Source organism: Chaetura pelagica, unplaced genomic scaffold (assembly GCF_000747805.2).
Source record: "Chaetura pelagica isolate M959 unplaced genomic scaffold, ChaPel_1.0 scaffold794, whole genome shotgun sequence".
Taxonomy (NCBI): domain Eukaryota; kingdom Metazoa; phylum Chordata; class Aves; order Apodiformes; family Apodidae; genus Chaetura; species Chaetura pelagica.
Genome location: NW_009953058.1, coordinates 34049 through 42341, shown reverse-complemented (window position 1 = coordinate 42341; position 8293 = coordinate 34049).

Below are 8293 nucleotides of genomic sequence, written 5' to 3'. Positions count from 1 at the left end.
GGACCATCCCCTCTGAACAGAGGGAGGGTTAAAAGAGAATTCATTAGCACTTAATGAGTGTGGTTGTGGGGACAGAAGTGCAGAAGGGCAGGGATCCAGGTGCTGGACAAATTTACACCAATTTCAAGAATTTAGCAAAGATTTCGGTACATGAGGAAGAGTTTTAATTGTAGACACAGTTTCTATAAAGAATTTTCTGTGGTCCTGGAGCTAATCAGTTTGGGAATTGTGTCACTTAGGTGAAACTTTATCTTAAGATGTGTTTTTTGACTTTGTAGGGTTTTGTAGCTGGCAAAGGTGAGATTCAGGAGCAAAATTCATACAAGACATGAAATCTAATCACTGGGGGAGAGTTTGCAATTGATTTTAAGACACAAATTTGTCGCCCTAGTAATTTACTGACTGCCAGCAACTTCTGGGAGACCAATAAAACCCCAGATTCTCCTAAATCCCTTTATGTCAAGCAAAGGATAAGGTCCAAGCAGTTGCAGTGCCTGCGAGTGCACGTTGCTGTAGTCCAGCCACCCAGGAATGCTGCCTGGAGTCAGTGGGTCTTGGCAGGTGCTTTGTGGAGGGGGTTACTGGTGCTCCTGTGCCTCGGGTGCTTCTCTTGCCACTTCACCTTGTGGCTGATGCTGCTGTTTTGGCTGTGGTGTTGGAGGGGGAGGACTTGCCATCGGGTGGGGAGCGTCTGTCCTGGAGCTCCTCAGCACGGCAGGGTGGGCTGGGGCTGGGGGCCCCTGCAGCCTCTGCTCCTCAGGTGGAACTGGGGGGTTGGCCAGCATTTCTCTCACAGTCATTAGTACCTACAAGGGGCTGCAGCTTGAGAAAAGAAGGAGTTACAAATTCAGTGGGTAGCCTTGATAGTGTCAAGCTAAGAGGGAGGTAGTTTGGAGGTAGTTTGGGGGTCTTTCCCTCAGATTCTCACTTTTCTAAACACAAAGTGAGTTGCAGCAGGTTCCTGGTTCCTGCCTCTGCCTTGCTGCCCTGGCAGGGCTCTCTGGGCAGCCCCACAGCCCCGGGCAGTGGCAACGATCATCAAGGGGCTGGAGGAAGATCCTGGGCAGAGAATGGGCCTCTTTGTTGTCTGGCTGCTCTGCGGTGGGTCCCAGAGGATGGGCACTGCTCCCTCATTAGCAGGAAGGTGATCCTTTCTTCCCATCCCATTTCCAGCTTTTGTTTTTTGTGCTGCCACTCAACAAAGTGTTTTGACTGAGTTTGTGCTCCAGATTTATTGATTTTTTTAATCTGATAAGTAGGATGACAGTTATTCCCATGGAGAAAGTTCCATTAGTTCTCCCTACTTTTTATGCTCGCTCTGCTTTGCCACTGCTGACCTGCACATGATCCTTCCTGGCATCCCTGCCCAGCACATGGGAAGACTCCCTGAATCAGAGATGTGCCTCCAAAAGCAGGTTCCTGAACCACAGCCAGGTCAGCCCTCCAGGGTGACCACCCTGCTGCCTCCTTGCAGAGGATCAATCCTGTTTGCTGTGCTTTGGGAAGGAATATTTTCCTGCAGAACCCACATTCCAGCTGTTCCAGCTGCTCTTTGCACTTCTCACAAGCAGCAGGGGTGGAGTTCCACCACCCTGTATTTGGGCCGTGGAATAAACCTGTCTTTGATGGAAGTTGTGATTGATAATGGTCACGTCCATTAAGTCACATTTCATTCACTCTGTTCAGTGTTGCTCAACATCTAAATTCTGCCTCTGATAAAACCCCACACTTCTAAAATGTCCAAATTATCCATTCACTGGCCACTCTTTGTGCTTGGCAGCCTTTGCAGGCTGTTTGCTTTCTGTTAAAAGCCACAAAAATGTTTTTTATCTTCAAAAAGCTCCTCGGAGGAGGAGGAGGCAATGTTTTAAATATCCTTTTCTGACCTCCTCGTACCATCAGTCCGAGTCTTTATCCCTGCCTGGGTAGGGATTCGTGGTTCCACCCCAGTTGTGGATGCTGCGAGATCTGTCTGGGATCTTGAAAAACTTGGGTTTCTTTTGTGTAAAACAAAGGTTTGAGGTGAAGGTTCCTGGCTGTGCTCGGGGCTGAACTGACACAGCCATGTCTGCCTGGGCAGTTACCGTGTTACGGGGGATTTTCTGGTGAGGGAAACGCAGAGAACCGTAAGTACTGTAGCAAACAGAAACCCCTTTTCCTTCTGCATGTGGAGATGACTCAGTTCCATACATCAAGATTGGCTACTAATTCCTTAATTATTACATTGCAAAGAAGAACCCGGGGCTTTAAGTAATAACACGAGTTAGAAGGTTTTCTGAGTCTATAAATAAAAAGAAAAAACAAATAGTGTATTTATGGACCAGACCGTATTAAGGGAAATGTGATGGAAAAATTGAGTCAGATGAGCTGATGTATGAGGCATTTCCCTGTGGAGTCATTGGGTTGAAAAATGTTTTATATGCCTAAACTTGAACAGATGCTTCAACACACACACACACACACAGAGTCCCCCCAGTTTAGTATTAGCAGTTCTGTTCATACCACTGTGATTAATTCACCAACCAGCCTGTTTTAGTCTCTTTTCCGGGGGCTATGGGGTATTTCCAGCTCATCCAGGTACTTAAGCCCGTGCCTTGCTGTGGATCTCCAAGCTGCCCAGTTATTAGCAGGATTTCTTTCCAGCTTTACATTAAGCATGTGCTTGAACGACTCACTAACTGACCTGGGATTTACATTTTTACACAGGACTGAAGGTTTTCTCCCTATTACCTTGCTTGTTTGAAAAGCTTGGGGGTCAGCCAGCTTTTTTGCCTAAATAAGGACATGATACCAGCTTTCAGCTCTTACAGATATTAGTTCCACCTTTTTAGTTACAAATTAGTCAGGAAACAATTCTGAGCGCGTGTGCCTGACCTCGTTTAAGATCCTGTTGAGGTACCAAGAGATGACATACATATGGATGAGGAGCAGATTGTGCCTGTGGTTCTTTTTAGTAGGAATGTGGCATTTGGGGGGTGCTGGAGAGTTACCTGACAATTGAATTTTGTGATTCCCTTTTGAATACCCCTCACTGTGTTTCGCTTGGGTCTTGATCCTCTTTCCCAGGTTATTTTATTTGCCCTGTGGGTAATTGTGTGCAACACTTCTCTGTTCTGTTCTATTTCTCTATTCCAGTATCTGAAGGGGCTTCAGGAAAGCTGGGAAGGGACTTGGGACAAGGGCAGGGAGGGATGGGATGAGGGGGATGGATGAAAACTGGAGGAGGGGAGATTGAGGTGAGACATGAGGAGGAAATTCTTTGGTGTGAGGGTGGTGAGAGCCTGGCCCAGGTTGCCCAGGGAAGCTGTGGCTGCCCCATCCCTGGCAGTGTTGAAGGGCAGGGTGGATGGGGCTTGGAGCAACCTGGGCTGCTGGGAGGGGTCCCTGCCCATGCAGGGGTGGGATTGGATGGGCTTTAAAGTCCCCTTCAACCCAGATCAGACCGGGATTCTAAAAATTCCCAAAAGCCTTCCCAAAAAGGCAGCACCTTGGAGTTGGTTGTTTGCACTTGGCTTTTCTGCTTGAGCTAAAGTGATGGAAGAATGTGGAGAAATGACTTTGGGGTGTAACTGTGGGGCACCTCAGGAGCACACAGCTTAGGGATGGGTGAGAATGCTCTGCAGCAGGGACAGTGACTGCTGCTTGTGACATCCCAGTGCTGGGCACTCGTGGGTGGTGCAGCTGTGCCATTCGGGCAGAGCAAGACATGGTCCGTGAAGTCCTGTATCTCTCTCGTGCTTAAAATAGCAGAGTGCCTGGAAGGGTGGTGGATTCCTCGTGTCGAGATGGTTTCCATGCTGCCCTGGGGTGAGCTGCTGACTCCTTCACTCCAGAAAGTCTGCCATGGAGCTGGGGATGCAGCTGACAAGTGATGCTGTAGGACCCGGGGGCTGATCAGGCTGGCGAGGGGCTGGGGGGTAGATTGTGCACATGGGGCTGGCCCTGCTATGAGTGTGTTTGGAAATGGCATGAAGCCAAAATAATTCAGGTTCTTAAAGTGTGTCTTGCAGGTGTCCTGGCTTGCATGCAGCACTTCCTGAAAATCTGATTTTCACAGTAACCTTATTTAAGTAGTTGAAAAATTACTGGATTTTCATTCAGGCATTCACTCACTAGAGTTATTAGGCTGACATAGAAATATGTAGTTAAACTATTTTTAAAAGGAGAAGAATTTTCAAACTGGAGATTGTGATTCCTGGGATATCAAAAAAATAAAAGAAAATGGAAGTGTTTGGGGGGAAGTGCACAGTGATCATCCAGCCAGCCATGTGGAAATCTGCTGCTTTATTCCCTGGTCTTTGCTCCTTCTGGAGTGTTTCCTTGAAATGGCCACCTCTGGCAGTGCCCAGCCTGATCTGCATTCCTCAGCCTGCTCTGTGCAGGCTGTGGCAAAGCCTGATGGATCCGGGTGGCTGCAGGACTCGCTTCCCTGGAGGAATGTGCTGGGGAGTCGGGACAGAAGGGGGGATTCCTGTAGGCCCATGGCCTGAGGTTTGCCAGGTCAGTAAACACAGAACACCAGTTGGCTGGAATCAGCTGTTCATAACCTGAGATGCCTTTTTTCCCTCTTGGCTTCCACCAGCACCTCTGTTCCAGCTGCTGGATTCACCTGCTCTTCCCGCAGCCCCGGGAGGTGCTGGATCCTGGGGAGCAGCCGCGCCGGGTCGGACTGAGCGTCCAGCTGGGCCAGAGCCCTGTTGGACACAAGAGGTTCCAGCAGGAGCCAGGCAGAGGCCTCTGAAACCCTCTCAGTGTTTTGAGGGCCCTGTCTGGAGATTTACCCACTGGTAAAGCACTATCTGGGTTTTTTCAGTTTTTAAGGGCCTTTCCTTCTCCAGGCTACTCCAGGTTTTACAGCTCCTGACCCTCTTCCCTCAGCCTTCTCGTTGTCCTGCTCTTTCCCCTCCCCCAGCCAGTCCATCCCTCTTCTTCAAAGCTCTTCAGTTCTTTTCTGTCTCCATGATGAATGATGGCAAAAGTGACGGGGCTTGTGTGCTGGGGCCAGGATGGGGGGGATCCATGGGCTGGGATGAGGGTGAACACCATCCATGTCCAGAGAAGAGCCACCAAGCTGATGAAGGGTCTAGAGAACAGGTTGGATTGGGCTTGGAGTAATGTGGTCCAGTGGCACGTGTCCCTGTCCATGGTTGGATCCAGATGATTCCTCCCAGCCCAAAGCAGTCAATGATTCTGTGATCTTCCTGTGAATGTTTTCTTCCAGTGATGCAGTTGGGAAATCACTTGTACCCAAACTTGCAGATCGGCCTCAGCCAGGCTTGTCCAAGGACCTCAGGGGCTGCCAGGTGCTCTCTAGAAGGAGATGCTCCTGTTGGTACAGGTTCTGTTTTCTTTTAGTTATAAGAAAAGTAAGGCCTTTTTCCATCTTTAGTGTTCCAGCTATGTTTCTAAGTCAAATCTTTCAAGGCCAGACCTCTGGCCTGGCCGTTGCTGTATGACCTGATTACCCGTGGTCTTCTGAAGTGGCAGTGATCTGCTTGGAGCTTGAAGAGAACTTGTGCAGAACAAGCACCAGGCTCACTCAGGGACTGCCAAGGTTCTATCAAGATGTGACCACCCTCCTAAAATCATGAAAGCTTGGAAATAAGGAATGTGGGCACAGTTGCAGTTCCCACAGCTGACCCTGTGGTATCTCAGTGTGCTTTCTCCCATCTGTAGCAGAACCAAAAAGCAGTATATCCCAGAGCCTTGTCCTGTTTGCACACTCATACCAGGTCATGTGCTTGGCTGAGCAGTTTCTGGGCATTTGGGAGCCCAACCTGCCTTAAATTTGCTGCTCATTTTCATCATCTGTGCTGAGAACATGTCTGATAAAGTCCACAGCCATGTCAAGCAGTCAGGTGGCAAAAAATACCCTGCCTGCTCCTCTGTGCTTGGTGCAGTGTTCCCTCCCTGGGGCGTGAGGAGTGGTGGGGAAGGGCTCCAGCCTCCTCTGGTGAAACTGGGGTTGCTTGTGGCTGCTTTCAGAAAGAAAGGCAGCAGTTGATGTGTGTGCTCCTGGCTGGGGTGATGGAGCATGGGGCGTTCAACCTGCGAGTCCTTCAGGTCCCTTCTCCAGGGGCTCTGGAAGAGTATTCAAGACTTTCAGAAAATGACAAGTTTGGGTTTCTTATTTCACTGTAGGAAATAATTTGTTTTGTTTTGTGGGATTTTTTTCAACAAATTATTCACTTAGTGAATTTATGTGCATATTAATAATCTAAACTTTGGCAAAATAAAGCAGTTGAACTCAAGCTGGAGTAACGTCTTGGTGCCAGTAGAGCAGGCTGCCCTGATTTACTGTGCTCCTTCCCTCCAAACAAACTGTACTTCCAACCCAGGGGCTGAAACAAAACTCTTCCATTGTTGCTGCTCTTCAGTAGCTCTTAGGAGAGCCCGAGGCTGGAGCATGGCAGGGGAGCACACAGTGTGCCTGGAAGCTGGTGGCTGCCCTGCTGCAGCGAACACCCTGCTCTGGAAGGAGTGTCTGCAGCTGGGCACTGTGCTCTGGTTCTGGTGGTCTGGTTCTGATGGACAGTCCTTCTGGCATGGCTGGGCACCATCCTCCTGAGCTGAGTGCTCTTCACACGAGCAGACATACAGTCGTGTTAGGTCACAGGGGTCTGCAGAGCTTTCTGATCCTCTGTGTCTCAGTGAGTGGAAGGTCCTGACCAGGCTTAGCAGAGCTCTTCCAAGTGCTGGGTGTCTTGTAAAGCCGTTGGTGCTGAGGGTTTGCAGTGTCCACTGCGCTGTCCTGCTCTGCCTTCTCAACACCCTTCCCTTCCACAGCTTCTCTGCAAAGCTGCCATTGAAGGAAATGTCAGATGAATTTGGGACAGTCAGAGGGTGAGATGCTGCCTCCTGCTTGGCTAGATGACAGAGCTGGGGAACCAAAATCTCTTATTTTAATTTGGGTCACAGTGAAACAACTGCCATCCCTGAGTGTTGCAGGGTGGGTGATTGGGGGGTTGTGGCAGACTGTGTCATGCTCTGTGGCTTCTATTTTATCTACAAGCCACTGTAGATCTATTTTATCTTCATGCTGGGTTTTGAGGCTCATCTACAAAGCAAACACCATTGTCATTTCTTTTGACTGTCATAATATGGTGGTGGTGCATGAATTGGGTGTTCATACCCATCTGATTGCACCCAGCCCAGCCGAGCAGGAGCCAGCTGATGTGCAGGAGCCGACAGAATCACTCCCCTTTGCTTCTCTCTCCTCTCCTGAGGTGGCCATGAGGGTGATATTTGGGTCACCTGCCTCCAGGGTGTCATTTGCTTTTGACACTCATCTCTGGGCACAGAGGAGGAGCCTGATGGGACGTGTCCTGGTGCTGTTGGCTGCAGTGGAGCCAGGAGCAGTTGAAGGGTGCTGGGGTTACTCAAATCACTGATCACATCAGGACAGAGAAGTCTCTCCAGGCCTGACCCCAGTGGTGTGAAGGTGGTGGTGGCCTTGTCCCGACCTGGCTGCCAGGGGCTGGAGGGACTCAGGTGAGTGCAGAGGCTGCTGCTCTCCAGCAGCACTTGTCCCTCAGGGGTTTGCTTTGACAGTCTCATGTCACTTGTGCCCTGTGATAGAACAAGGGGCAATGGATTCCAGCTGGAGCCCAGGAAGTTCCACCTCAACATGAGGAAGAACTTCTTTCCTGGGAGGGTGACAGAGCCCTGGGACAGGCTGCCCAGAGAGGCTGTGGAGTCTCCTCTGGAGACTTTCCAGATCTGTCTGGTTGCCTTTCTGAGTGACCTGCCCTAGTTTTGGTCCTGCTCTGGCAGGGGGATTGGACTGGATGTTGGAGGTCCCTTCCAACCCCTGACATTCTGATTCTGAACTGAGATTGTTTAGTTTGAAGAAGAGGAGGCTGAGGGGAGACCTCATTGCTCTCTACAGCTGCCTGAGAGGAGGTCGTTGGGAGGTGGGAGTTGGGCTCTTCTCCCAAGTGAATAATGACAAGACCAGAGGAAATGGCCACCAGGGGAGGATTAGACTGGATATTAGAAAGAATTTATTTACCCAGAAAGTGGTTGGACACTGGAACAGGCTGCCCAGGGAGGTGGTGGAGTCACCATCCCTGGAAGTGTTGAAAAGAAACACAGATGTGGTGCTGAGGGACATGAGTTAAGCACTGAAGGGGTGGATCAGGTTGTGGTTGGTGGATTTAGGTTATGGTTGGACTTGATGATCTCCAAGGTCCATTCCAAGCAGGATGATTCTGTGATTCTGCTGCAGAGGTTTCAGCAGTTTTTTTACTGTCCTCCAGTTTCTTTCCCTCCTTGGTGCTCAGGCTGGGAAGCA